Consider the following 14,389-nt stretch of genomic DNA (forward strand, 5'->3'; position numbering starts at 1 on the left):
AGAACAAAGAAGACCAATAGTGACAAGCCTTTATCAATTAGTTTATCACTGCACACAAAACTCCTTTAAACCAATGCTCATTAAAAAATACACAATGAAAACATTTGGAAAACAACTGCCCTCAAGGATACATCAACACATAGACATCAAATAAATAACCCTAAACCAAAGCAACTGAGATCCCAAAAACTATTTTCCAAGAAAATTAACCTTGGAAAAAAAACGCTTCTATTTTGCATGCCAAAATTACATCTGATGTGCAATGCTATACACATGAACACACACAGACACAGTAATTTAATATCACATTCAGGAGGACAGAGTTTCTCTGTGTTTGGAATAAGCTCTGTCCTGGCTATAGCAAGTCAAATAATGAATTTCTAAGAGGAAGAGCAAGACCGAACGGTACAGTATGTGCACACATTATCAAGCATCTTCAACATGTGGGTTTAAACAAAAAAATAAAACAATTCTCAGCTTAGTAAAAAGAACAAACAAGCCAAATAAATTTAAACTAAAATATTGGATTGAAACCTATTCCAACAACTGCTTACAAAATCACCCAACGTGCATTTAAAATGCGCTATTCACTTTGCATTAGCAGCAATCTGTTCTGACCCAGGCTGTGCAGGTAGGTCCCCTCTCCAAAGCAGAGAGGAGCCAAGAGTGTTTTCTAAGCAATATCTAGCAACTTCCACGTGTTTTATGCCATGCGAGACCCTTTCACATTCCGTCCTCGGCAGAATCCTGCATGCAAGCCTTGTGCTGTCCTTACGCTGTATGTTTTTGCCCTCGTTCCGACTGAGGATTTAGCTCCTTGTTGTCAGAGGATGAATGTTTTTATTCTGTTTGCTCCCGGGCCAGTATCAAAAGCTCCCAGTATATGGGTTAACCAGATGATCCCTTAATACACAAAGGACCCCCAAACAGCTTAACCTTAACCCATCCGTAAAGATTCCACCCAGCCTGCTAATGCTGTCCTGAATCGTGTTCTCTATTATTACATCTGAAATCCGTTAAAATTTCACACAATTTCCTGCACAGCAGTGTATATAATAGTGCTGGGAGCCAATATGTTTCTATAATTGGGCCTGTAGTGGGGCAGAGTCCAAAGCAATTAATCCAGCCTCCTTCCTTGTTTGCGCCCATATAAAGCTGACAGGGTAGAGAGTAATTGGAAGTGAGCGGCCTCTATCCCCTACTTTAAATTAATATTTTCCTGTTCTGATTTAATTTCACCCGGTAACAGTGACACAAAGACACGCCATGTCAAGCACTAAGTAATCTGCAGCAGCTGCCTTAGGAGGAAACTTTTATTCATCAGTAATATACTGACCTGTATATCACTCCACATCCAGTACACAATATTCCTGTCAAACAGACAGCTGCATTTAACTCCGTATAATCAGCAGATATGGGAGAAAACAATATATATGGCATATATATAAGACTATATGCGTGCACGGAAGAAAAACAGACAAATTTAATTATGAAAAATTCAGCCTCACAAAAGGGGAAAAAATTAAATGGCAAATAAAAAACATGCTAATCAGCAGAGCCAAGAATCCATGCAAATGAAAAGCCAGAAGTAATGGCCAAAACACTCAGGCCATTAAATCAAATCACTGAGAAAATAATGGCTAAACTCTCTCTTACTTGTAACACTCAATTTATGTAGTCAATATGGCTCTGAATGAATGAGTGAAGGTACTAAGAGCACAAATCTAAATTCAATATACATATCTTAGAAAAATCCCCAGCGCACGCATTCACACGCTGACAAGCCATATAAAGCGGGCGTTGCTCTTGCATGCAGCACGGAGGCAAAAAAACTGGCTTCATTTAGGATAATTCCTCATTTATATCAGAGAAAATATCCAAATATGCATAGATTATTGGAACAAGCCCACGGCTGCCAAGGAATTTATGGGTGTGTGTGGCGAGTTGGAAACAGAAATTAACGGGGATGGAGTCAGGACCCTTCTCCCCATGGAGATGGGCTCACCTGGGATCACCCTTAGCTGTGATCTGTGGGCACATCTCCCGTGGCAGCAGAAGATGCCAGGGCTGTCTGCACTCCAGCACACAGCATGCCCACATGTAACAAAGAATACACGATGTTTTTATTCCTCGATGGGCAGACTGCTCAGACCTCACACCGGCAGCACCATTACTCCACAGAATCAAGGTTTTCAGTTCCCAAATAAATGAGGGTGCTAAGTGGTACTTTAAATTTCTTTTTAGGCTCACTGAGTGAAGTTTGCAGAGGAATTTGAAGGCTGCCACCTTCCAAACACCCCAAACTGGAGACCACAGCTCACAAAGCAGCGCTCAGCCTGGAGCAGACACATCCTGGTTTCAGCAATGCAGGAGGAGCAGCGTGAGGTTTACTTACACACAAGCACAGTCTCAGGAGAATACCAAGACATGGCAGCTTAGCCCTCCGTGGATCAGCAGCTTATTTCCAGTTGCTTAAATTTTCTCCTTCTCTCTTGTTCTTGATTTTGCTGGATTTTCTCCCTACTCGCTAGTATTACATTTTCATTTACAGGCAATATGCTTAGGCCAGAGATGATCACCAGCACTGGGGGCTAGAAATAGAGCTGGCAGGTGCCTACCTCTGAGAAGTCCCCTGCATTACAGCACAGCTAAGCTGCCAGATGATCCCACAGCAGCAGCCGTACCCCCGAGAGCCTGGCTATCTCCCCTCTGGGAGCCGAGGCCATTGGCACAGCACCACCAGCTATCGGGGTGTAATCGCTTGCTTACAAAAATAGATCCTGCTCTTGCATGTGAAGGGACTTTCGGAGAGCCCCAAAGCCCTGTGATCAGCTGCCTCCCTCACAAAAAACAACATCACCCCACTACAGCCCTGGCACAGGATTACCTCCACAGCTGCAGCACAGCTCCCAAAAACTCCCCGTGCAGGGAATTTACCTCCCTAGGTCCCCAAAACCATTGGGTCTGAGCTTTTTTGCACCAGCATGAAAAAGCCTTTTCCAAATAGCACTTTAAACACAATAGCACACCCCAAAGTTCTGCAGAACGGGAAACCCACACAGAATGGAGACCCTCAAGAGGCAAGCTGGTTATTTATGGGAACGCAAACCAAACAGAAGTGCTGAGCTGACCCAAAATACAGCTCCCTCACCCACCAAAAGCCTTGAAAGACAACCCAGAGGGGAACAGCCATCAGCACAGGCTGGGGCACCTCTGCGTGTAGTGGCAGCAAAGAAATCCCACTGGGATGCTGCAGGAGCACCCTGCAGCAGGGAGCCAGGCTGGGGACACCAGGGCACGGTGCAGCAGCACTGCGAGGGGTGCTCCTGAAAGCCTCCTGGCCTAGCACAGCAAGCTGAAACACCAGGATCCTCTTTGTTTCCATAAAAACACCCAGTGTCAATGCCACCAATGTATCTGACCTCACACACACCTGCTCTTGTTCAGCAGCTTGCCTCAAGACTACCCCAAAACAATACCAGTCTCTTTAGGCTCAGTGGTGGCTTTTTATCCTCCCCTTTATTTTATTAAATTGTGATCTATTTACTGGTTTTGACAGCACACCAATTCCACTCCTTATTTCCATTGATTTTAAGGCTGGATCGCGTCCAGTTGTTTATTTCCAGAAACTTTTTTTTTACAAAATGCAAGTTATCTGCTCCTGCCCCAAGCTGCTGGGCAGCTTTATAACCAGCTGTTATCCCTCGCTCCCGAGGTGGCTGCAGTTCCTGACAGAACAAATGATCCCTTTGTGCAGTTTTGCATAAATGTTTGTCAAGTGTCCCGGGCTTCCCTCACAATGCCGCCTATTAGGGAACAGAAGTAAAATTCCCCAGAGCAGAAGCGCGTGTGGGGAGTTATCCACTTAGGCTAAAATCCTCATCAATATATTTTTCTCTCCTGAGAGCCCCCATGCAAACAGGAGAATAAAGTCAGCAGCAGCCAGGCGAGGGGTGGTTGCAGGGGAACAGGCAGGGAGCATTTCAGCACGGCTGCAGTGGCACCAACCTTCCCTGCCTGGCAAAAATGCTGGAGCCAGCATTAAAAAAAAAAAAATTCAAAAGCTTTTTGAGCATCAGCCTTGCAGCCAAGCACACCCAGCACACTTCGATTTTGATGTACAGTTTGAAACAAATCAATAGCAGTATAATAATACTCAGCACGCTGTGTAATTTTTATATCATTAGTTTTCATTTTCCGCTCCCCATGCATCAAAAAACTTACAACGGGCTCGTAAAGTTTATTTAGTATTCCATGAATTCCTAATCAGTTTCATTTCATAATGATTCAGAGCGGCCGTTGCCAGGGCCCCGGTGTCAAAAAATCGATAAAACCAACACACTTTTCCTGATGGCGGCTGCAAAAGGATCTATTGTAGGGGAATTATGATTTATGTCTGGGCTGCACCACGAGCAGCGGCAAGCGACAGCCTGGCTCAAGAGCTGAGATGTTCGCCAATAATGATTTATATGCATGCCTCTCCCTCCCCCAGCTCCCCTCGCCCCCTCCTGCACACCACCACAGGCCCCATATGCTGCGTGGCAGCAGCTCGGGCTCTCAGGTGCCTGGTGCAGCTGGGTGCTGCAGGCACAGATCTGAGCTCTGGGCAATCCTCAGGAGCTGCTGCTGGCCCCACGGCCCCGTCTGCAGGAGGAGGGAGCGTGGTGATACCCCATAACCCCCCCCTCCATTCCCCTTGTCCCCAGGCTCTCTCATGGCAATCTATTCCATGCTGGCTCCAGATGAGCACGGGGCCGGTTCGATTTTCAGGCACCTGTCCTGTCACCACTGCTTGCAGCAAGCAGTCCAGGAGAGCCTGCACACAAAGCAGAGTCTGCACGGGGACACGAGCACAGACCACGTCCAGGGACCCCTAAAGTTAGGAACCTCCAAGGGAAAACCTTTCTGAAATGAAGCAACACAATCTGAGGGATGCCATTATCCGCTCCTATCGCTCAATGTCCTTAAGACACAGGTATTTTGGGGTCAGAACAGTTATAGCCAGTACTTTGGAAGTTGTGCCAGAAGGAAGCAGGAACAAGCACAGGGTTCTGCTTCATTTAATATGTTAATGAGCTTGCTGCCTCCCTACCAGGGACAGGGAAGGCCGGAGCAGAGAGTTTGAGAACAGGGCAAGCAGGCACAGCTTGTTGAGGTCCTGCTCACTTGCTTCACCCAAACACCACCAAAAACTATTTCTACAGGCTCCACAACTGGCATATTTTCCCTTTCAACTCAGCAAAAGGACCAGGACATCACAGCACTGCATTATTGGTGGCACCAGTTTGTAGCAGTGCCTGTATCAGTGGTTAAAATGGTTTTTTGGACACAGTTACAGCCTGACAGGCCAAATTCTGCCTGGTGCAGCCACACAACAGTCAAGGCTCAACTGGAGCTATGGCATTAATTTCAGACTGGGGAAGGTAAGTTTTATAAGCCACACACTCAGTGCTGTGCTTCCTCTGAAGTCTAAAAGCAGAATGAGGAGTTTTAAAGTGGGTGCATGAATAGCAGAAATTGTGCGCTCTGGTTTTACAAGCATGCATTTAAATACAGGATGACAAAAGATTCGTGTGAAAACAATACCTGAAAAAAATTCTCTTAAAATAACTAAGATTCACACTTAACTTGTTCATCACCTACCTCTAGACCTTTGAGTCTAACAACACTTGGTCTCTCTATAAGTACAGGCAGTAGGAAGGTTGGAAATTAAGCATTCAGCACGGGCTCTTCAGCAAGTCTCCAGTAAACAAAGGGGAAGTTTAAGTTGGAATTATGCCACTTGGTTAATAACAAGCAGTTATGATGAGATGATTCAATAGCTTGGGTGAAATGAAGGTCCCAGCGATAGTATTTCATCCATTTATTTACCTACATCGTGTTCACACACACACACTCACGCTGTTTGCTGATTATTTCAGAGAAGCAAAGGTTGAGATCTCAGCTTCTCTCGGTCTCCCCCTTCCAGCACAAACAGGGGCTTTGTAAATTAAGAGCACATTGCTAGGAAAGCACTCAGACACCCAAGGGTGCAGGTGTGCTTACCTGGGGAGGAACACTACAAAAGCATCAAGGGAGCACAGCATCCTCTAAAGGGAACGTGCTGGAAACCATTCTCCCGTTTTAGTCCTCTCTGTACTCCTTGGCAGATCAGTTGACAGACGCTTGCTACCAGCATGAAGCTGAATCTAACACCAGTAATTAGCCAACAGCTTTTTAATTATTTTTTTTTTTTTGAAGCAAGACAAATTCACGTGTTTTTAAATTAAGTGGATGATTCGTGATGCTTTAGGGAAACCTCAGTGACACGGGAGGCTTTGTACAGCCATTCAAGCCAAGAGCAAGTTCCACTGCTTTCCCTCCCACCGAACTCTCATTACACAAGCAAAGTCCACAGGGAGGAGGAGAACTAGTGCAGAGTTTAGAGGTGAGGAGTGGCGAGATGTGGCCTGCACTCAGAAGGTAAGAAAAGGTAATTAAGAGGAGAAAAATGCATGAAGGGGTGAAAGCAGTGAGGACAAGGCTCCTGCATTTCACCAGAGGAGCTGCCTTGCAGCTTCATACTCCGATTTCATTCATGCCCAAATTAATGATGCTGAGCAGCAGCATGCCCACAAAAAGCACAAATTCTCAACAAGAAACTTTCCCTGAGCCAAGGTGGAGCTGGACCAGCCGACAGCACGTACCTGCATGTAAATGGCTCCTGCAGAAGGTACAGGCCTACTCTTATCACCTCTGAATTTAGCCCAGGAATTACCAGCCGGAGTCATTAAGACCTGTGATCTTATTTGCAAGACATTTTTTAGAAAGACAAGAAGACCTGCACGGACAACGCAATTACATTTTGGTTAGCATAAGTTAGCAATTCCAGTACATTCACATTAAAAAGAAAATGGGGTTTTCTTCCCTTCAAAAAAAAGTAGATGCTGCTTAGAAACGTACTTTTATTACATGGAGGGGGGGAACCAGCTAAAATATTGAGATTTAAGGGAAAAAAATAATCATGGGTTTATGTTCCCAGGCTCCTGTGAATATTTTCAGCTTATTTCACCATATCATCGCGCAGGGGGCTCTGTTCATGCTGCCAGAATGGATGTTCCATCATTTCTATAGTGGGCCTGTGTGACATTCATTAAGTGCAGCTACAAAGGGAGAGGGTTAAACAGCGCGGCCTCTTTTCTCTGATTTGGTCATACATCAGCAGGCGCTCCAGGTTAAATGCCCAGAATACCGCAGCAGATGGATAGGGAGAAGGAGAGCGGCAGATACTTCACCCCACACTACTTAACCCAGGGAAATGAGTCTCAGAGTCGGTGTCACGGTAAAATATGGAAGCTCACTCAGATAATGTGCAGTTGAGATTTTTTTCCCGAGCCTTTACAACTGGCTGCACGTTAAGACTCCACACACCCCTTCCTGCAAACTGCCAGCTCACTCTAGCAGGAGTAACTATTTGTGTGGAATTTATCTTCATCGACTATCAACTAAGAATTTTAACCCATAGCACAGCCATACGAGCATCGCTTTGCCTCTAACTTCACCCCAAGAGAAACCGTGCCCTGGGAAGTTCGTTTTTCCTTATCCAAAAGTCCTCGTTCACACACACAGAGGAGCAGGGTGAGGGTGAAGACACACTGCTAAAACACTGAAGTGCTCGGTACCATCAGCTTTAGTTTATTGTCCTCCGTAAGTAAAAGCAGTAATCCAGTTAATCAACACACGTGGAGATGCTTGGGTTTGGTACGTGATCATAAGGCTATGCCAATAATTTACATTCTGACATAGAGAAATAACTATCAAATTGCAACCAGCGCCTTCCTTTTTCCCCCCTCAATCATAAAGGAAAATCCAGAGCCCGGCAGCATCTATTGTGTTTTTTAATATCTCAGAAATAATTGCTAATCAAAGCCTCATGCGGTGGAGCCAGTAGGAAGTGGATACATGTCCTCAACACAAAATTTTCATGTGAGCTGAAGGAGTGGGAAGAGGCAGGGACACCTAATTTCCACCTCGCAATCCAACTCCATCTGATGAAAAAGATTGCCCAGCAGTCAAAAATCAAAGTCACACTGTCCTGGTGAGAGCCGGAACGGTGACAGGTCCGAGCATGCCGGGAGAGCAGGCATGCAAGCAAGTGAAAATTTGGTCTCCACTAGGTGTGGAAAGTCAATGTTATTTGTTTTTAAAGTTATTTTAGCAAACATGGAGTTTTTTGTTCTCTTATCAAAACTGATTCGGTACACAGGGGTTCTACTATCTTATTAACCTTACCAAGTCGTCTCCATTATATTTTTTAAAAAATGATTGCTGTTCATTAGTGCCAGCTCTGTCACAAGAAATTCAGTCCCTTTTTCCTCAATCTGCAGTGGTTACAACCCTTTGTGATTTTTTTTTTCTGTTCTGGCAGATGAAAGAAATTTACACTGAACAAAAACAGTTTTGTGGCAATTCCTTATCGCTAAAATCTTTAGCATCTAAAAGAATTTTTAAAGCTGAGTAACGCAAAACACAATTAACAGCTTGCCTTGCTAATTAGGTAACTCCTTGCTAATGAGATAGCAATGAGCTGAGCAGCAGCCACATAATAGGAAAACAAGGTCTTCCCAGGCAGTTTGCTACTTCTGACAACACAACCAGTAAGGCTTCTCCTTTCCAACCAGCTCTTTTTCCCCCCTCTCGAAGACACAGCTCAGGAGTGCTGAATACAACATTAACAGGAAGGCCGCTGTGTTCCCTGCCCTCCGTCTTGCTTCGTGGTACCCCAGGAACCCCAAGCAGTGCAACTCCTTCATGCCTGGGCAGCCCCCAACTCAACATAAAGCACCTAGGCCAACCCAGATCCCACATCCCTAACCTCACGGGCACAGGGCTGCCAGAATTTCAACGCTCCCCACACCCAGTTTCCCTATCAATACTTTCAGCCCTCATACATCCCAGCCTGCTGTAGCATTTGAGCAAGCCATTCCTGTATCAAGCACCAACTACAGCTGCTCTGCTACAGGAACAGTTGGAGAACAAGAACAATTCTCACCAGTGCTTGAAGAAAGCATCTTACCCTGAGAAGACATGATTTTAGGTCAATATTCCATCTCAGACACATGCAAATAAATGCTTTGAATAAACATCTGGTGGTGAGAGTTGGTCATTTCTTAATGAAACAGACTCAAGTTAATCTGAATTTCCTAAGTCTGCTCTTAAAAAGAGAAGAAAAAAGACACATGCAGGTTTAAGCAGTAAATGTGCAAGGGAAAAGCAGCCAAAAAAAAAAACATTCAAAGCATAGGGATGAGCACGGTTCCTTGCTGTCACTGACAACCGCAATTCCTAGTAAGCATTGGAGTATTTAATTCCCATACATGTTTTTTCTGCCAGGGCTGAAAACCTTATATTACTTATATTTATATATACTTATATTATATTTAATCTGGAGATAATTTCATAACTGTAATGATCTTGAAAAAGCATGCTTTAATATAGAAACATCAGTACAAGTTTGTGCAAGTTGCCACTAAAACTAAAATTAAAGCAAGGGCTGGAGCCAGACCACTTGTGCCTTCTAGTGCCAATACCACGCTTGTGTCAAGGCGACTTATTTCCACGGAGGACCCAATACAGAATCAATAAAATCAGCCTTCAGTGGCATTGAACTTTGCATTGTGTAACGACAATAGTTCAAATTGAATTTTAATTCTTTTAATTATAATGATGCTCAGAGGCCACATCACAAGAGGATTTGGTTCATCAAGGAAAAGGAAGCCACAACAGCAGCTGGCAAAAGATGTCAACATTAGATATTTGCACAAGTGTATAGAGATATTCCAGGCTTTATCCTTGACAGAGTAGCCAAAATCCAACTGTCTCTCAGAAACAGAAGGTTGCGCTTTCTTTTTCAAGGGTTCTTTACAAATAATAGCTGTTTTCTATAAAGAAAAAAAAAAAGATAAACCCTTAAATTCCATTTATACCGGCCTTAAAAGAAAAGGGAGGGAAGGTTAGAGGATTAAACTTTGCAGATGCTTTGCACAGTCTAGCTAAAGATCTGGAAAGACCATCTCAACCTTTGATCCCTTTGGGGAAGGAAGCAGTTATTTGAGCAGGCTTTTTTCGGGACCCATGCTGTGGACATCTGTGCCAGCAGACCCTAATCAAGGCAGACCCATAGCGCTGGACCAATTTGTGTTCCAGGATTCAGACAAAAATACGAAATTCCTGATGGGATAACTAGCTACCTGTAGGGGCATGGATGAGTTTCCTGGACAGATTGTGAATATGAGTGACAGTTTAATCCAGGTTTTTTTTCCATGCCTGTTTCTTAGTTTTCTTTTTCTGTAAATCAAGGAGTCTCTTAAAGAGAGACAATTTCAAAAGCATTACCCAGAATTTTGTTAGCTTCAGGAGGAAAACAACTAATTGGTTTTTCCAAACCAGGTCTCCACCTCCCCACACTCCCAGTTTAAAGAAATGAAAGTCAAAACAAAGTCTATGGAAGTTTCACAGGATTTGACACCCAAGGAAGCCTTGTGCATTGAAGCCTATGGTTTAGTCTGCACGTAATTCAAACAAAAAACCTCCACATACTCCTTTCCTTCCATTTCCTGAAGCCTTTGAGGCCTTCCAAGATCGGGCAACTGAAGCGAAGCTGGGATGTGTCATTAACTGGCTCTGTGCTACAGACCTCTACAATGATTCCAAGTCCTCAAAACCCTGGATTACAAGATAGAGCGAGACACTGAAACTTTTACAGTGGCACAAATTATGAGCACAAAGTAAATGGGCAAAGCAACTAATCCATACACCAGCCAGCTGTTTCAATAGCACAAACTAACACGGGGCTCTGGCACAAGGATAAATTTTGCCCTGAATTAACAAGAGCAATAGTAACTGGAGTCTTTGAGAGGCACTGTCAATATTTGCTCCACTTGTCATTGACAGAACACACAAATCCTACGGCCCGAGTTTGGTGCATTTCAAACACTCACCGAGAGGCACTGAAGCAGGCTCTGCTCGGGGTGCTAATGCGATTAGTGCTGCAGGACACCTGCCCAGGCAGTAACCCCCAGGGGTGGGACAATCTGCACCAGTAGGAGGGAAAAAAAGGGATGGGGAAGAAAACCCCACTGCCCTCACAAAGCATCCTGACTGCAGTGACACCAGGCAGTAGAAGCAGCTATCTGATAGTAGAAGTAAATGCTTCATAAGCACAGGAATTTTCCTGAGAGCAACATTTCCTTGGCACAGCACTGAATTTCTGCCCAATCCCTCTTCAGGAGGAAATAACTGTTGATTTTTTTTTGTTAAGCGGAATATAATACCTGAAGTGTGACTTGAGGTGGCCAAGTTCACGAGCAGGTGGCAGCCTACTCCTCTTGCAGAGAAATTACTTCTGATTTACTAAATTCCATTTGCTATCCTCAATCACTGAGCCACACACCTGTCATTTATTTAGGGTGGGGGGAAAAAGAAGCAGGCAACTTGCTACCCATCACCAAGACAAGATTTTAAAGGAGAACGAGCACAAGATTTGACAAGAAGCAGCTTAATCATCTCTTATTCTCCAGCCTGGTGGTGGCCTTTCTGCACACATCAGGGAGACACCATGAAAGGAATCTGGAATAGGCACACGCTTTCTTGCTCCACTGCCACTTATTTTCTCTCCCACCTACAAATTCACCTCCACATAGTTTCATTACTTTCAAGCAACCTGCCAAGCTCCCAAGCCAGCAGGTTCCTTTGGTCTCTGAAGCCAGAATTTAATATAGCCTGGGGCTTTTCTGCAAAACACACACAGCCTCAGGACAGCAGTTAGCAGAGCCCCGGTGGGGACCAAGCTCCAGCTGTGCTGTGCACTCAGATACAGCAGGAGTTTGTTCCAGACAGCTGGAGATGCAGGAGCAGGTCTGTGATCCAAACAAGAGAGGCTCACACAGACATCCTGAGCTGGCCTGGGTACCAGCGATGGCACAGAGGTGGTTTCCAGCCACAAATATTTCTACCCCCTGCTGCCCTGTGCTGTTCCTTCATGTGTCCCCTTGCTGACACCTGGAACTGAGCTGAACAACCGCATGCTCCTGCACTGGATTTAACACAGTGCTGCTGCAGAAAGCTGTCCCAGTCCACAGAAACACCACTTGAACCCCAGATGAGGAGTTCGATTTCATTAGAGCAGCCCAGGCCCACCTAATTCAGACAGCAATGAGCTTGCTGCTTGCTTTCCTACATTACTTTTTTTCCTGAATCCTTCTGCTCCACTCTACATCAAGGAGGAAAAAAAAAAAAGATTTCTTTCCTCCAGAGTTAATTCCCATACACTGCAATGAGACGAATGCAATGTTCTGAACAATAAAAGCTGGAAAGGGGAATTATTTTCTGCACCATTCAGATGGAAATGAAGCCTAGCCTCAATTCTGCCACCCACCTGGAGCCATGGTATGATCCTATAGATCTTTGGATCAATACCGCATCATAGCTACAAAACTAGAAGGGGGAAAAGACGAGGCACAAAAATTAAGGAGTGTAAATTTTAACTAAATTAGTTCTGTAAAGGCTCCCCCCTCAATGCCACTTCTTAGGAGAGGGTACAGCAGTCAGCTGAGGAGACAAGGGAGTGTAGAGGTTCGCTTCCTTTAAAAACAGCCGGTGTTTATTCTGACAGCCATTACGCCTCCCCTCAAACACATGAGATTATGTTGCATGTTTTCTGTTTGATTACGTGCGGAGGGAACAAGAGGGAGCGATACACCCGGTATTATTTCTTAACGACTCAGTAAATCGCAGCATCTCCCCAGGAGGAGCTGTTTGCGCAGTCTCCCCGCTCGCTACTCGCCCAGGCATTTTGTTGCAGGCTACCAGATGAGCTTCTGCCCACGCAGCAGAGAGATGAAGAAGGCTGGGTTTTGCATTGGTTTGCTATAATTTAGGGCTGCCTTACATCACAGCACGCAGCTGAACATGACACGGGCAGAGAAGCGCAGCTCAGAAACCACCTGAGCGACAAGCAGGAACACAACCATGTCCCACACATTTGTTCTGAGCTCTAAGGGGCTTCCCACCTGGAAAGCTCACCTTGCTGCTGTTCTCCAGAGAATTTCTCCAGAGAAGACCCCAGCCCCTAGCCTAGAGGGGGTTCAAGGCCGGAGGCTGCTTCCAGGCCTCAGACCCTTACAAACCACCCAGCGACTGCTTTCCACCACACAGAAGTACAATGCACCAAACACAGCATACCACAAGCCTGATATATGTACCAAGGACATTACAAAGCTACAACAACACCCTCACCCACCGCCCAGAGAAGTGAGCAGTAACACCTTACCTTCACCAGCCGAGCCACACGCGCAGGCTTCGTAGCAGGGCCTCACGGCCAAAGCAGCAGCTCCGCGTGCTTCCCAAGGCAGGCACAAAGCAGGCAATACCCCCACAAGCCTGGTGCAGACTGCCCCTCACACTGCTGGAGGGAAAACCTTGTCCCCAGCTCCTCATTTATCCCCCAGCCCCTCGCCAACCACCTGCAGCTGATGGCAAAGTGCAGGCAGGTGGGCCTGGCCTCCCTGCTCTGCCCCTGGTGCTTGATTAAGGATCATCCTCGGGATTTGGACTGATGCCTTCATGGGAAACTTGTCTGGTCACCCAGACGTTGTCCCCTAGCTCTAACGTGAGACCAGCATGGTTTACAGTGCTGGAGTCCAGCCTGCATTTATTACCTTTTGAGTCACTGATGTTCTTTGAGCAGGAGAGCGGTTCTTCAGTGTAGGGTTATCTCTTTTTTCCCTGTTTCCATTTGTTTGTTTAATCAGAAGTTTTACAAGATCTTATCCTCTCATTATGCCCTCCGCTCCCTAAGTCTAGTGAATTCTGTTTCCTTATGTCTCAAAAAAAGAAAGAGAAAAGAAAAGAAGCCCTTAAACCCCCTCCTACCTGCCAGGAAAAGCTGACAGATGAAGATCCCTAATGTCCAAACTGCAGTTCAGGAGAGCCCACAAGACTTTTTTAGCTCTCATTATTTCCTGAGTTATTTCATGACTGTGAATGCCCGCAGTTAATACAGTGCAACACCAAGCCCAAACCCTGAGCTGTTGGACCCAGGGCAGCTGCACCATGTTCCAGCTCTAATCAGCCCTGATCCCGCAGTGAGAGCCATGCAGGCAGACTGCTGGCTTAAATAGGGCACAGAAGTTCATTCTCCTGGATTTCATTGCAGGTTCCTAATCAAGGGCAATATTTATAACCCTAGGTTTATTTCTGTGGTCTCCCCAAACACTTTAGCTAATAGAGATGAACCGTCCACTACCAGTTTATCTTTTCTCTTTATGCCAATATTTAATGCCTTCTTTCATCCACTTCAGTAATGAATCATCTGTTTTTGTATGATTAGGGTTATGAACAGCTCAGTACT

General features: G+C 45.3%; 1 long non-coding RNA gene across 2 annotated transcripts in view; it reads right to left on the minus strand.

The window, feature by feature from the left end:
* LOC137842199 (uncharacterized) overlaps window positions 1-13,805 on the minus strand; it is a 107,025-nt gene extending 93,220 nt beyond the window's left edge. The window contains exon 1 of one of the 2 annotated variants that reach the window (XR_011088949.1): window positions 13,310-13,805. This is a non-coding gene — a long non-coding RNA (uncharacterized lncRNA). The remainder of the gene's footprint in view (window positions 1-13,309) is intronic. The other variant, XR_011088948.1, reaches the window with a different exon arrangement.
* Window positions 13,806-14,389: the final 584 nt, after the last annotated feature.

Source organism: Anas acuta, chromosome 19 (genome assembly GCF_963932015.1).
Source record: "Anas acuta chromosome 19, bAnaAcu1.1, whole genome shotgun sequence".
Taxonomy (NCBI): domain Eukaryota; kingdom Metazoa; phylum Chordata; class Aves; order Anseriformes; family Anatidae; genus Anas; species Anas acuta.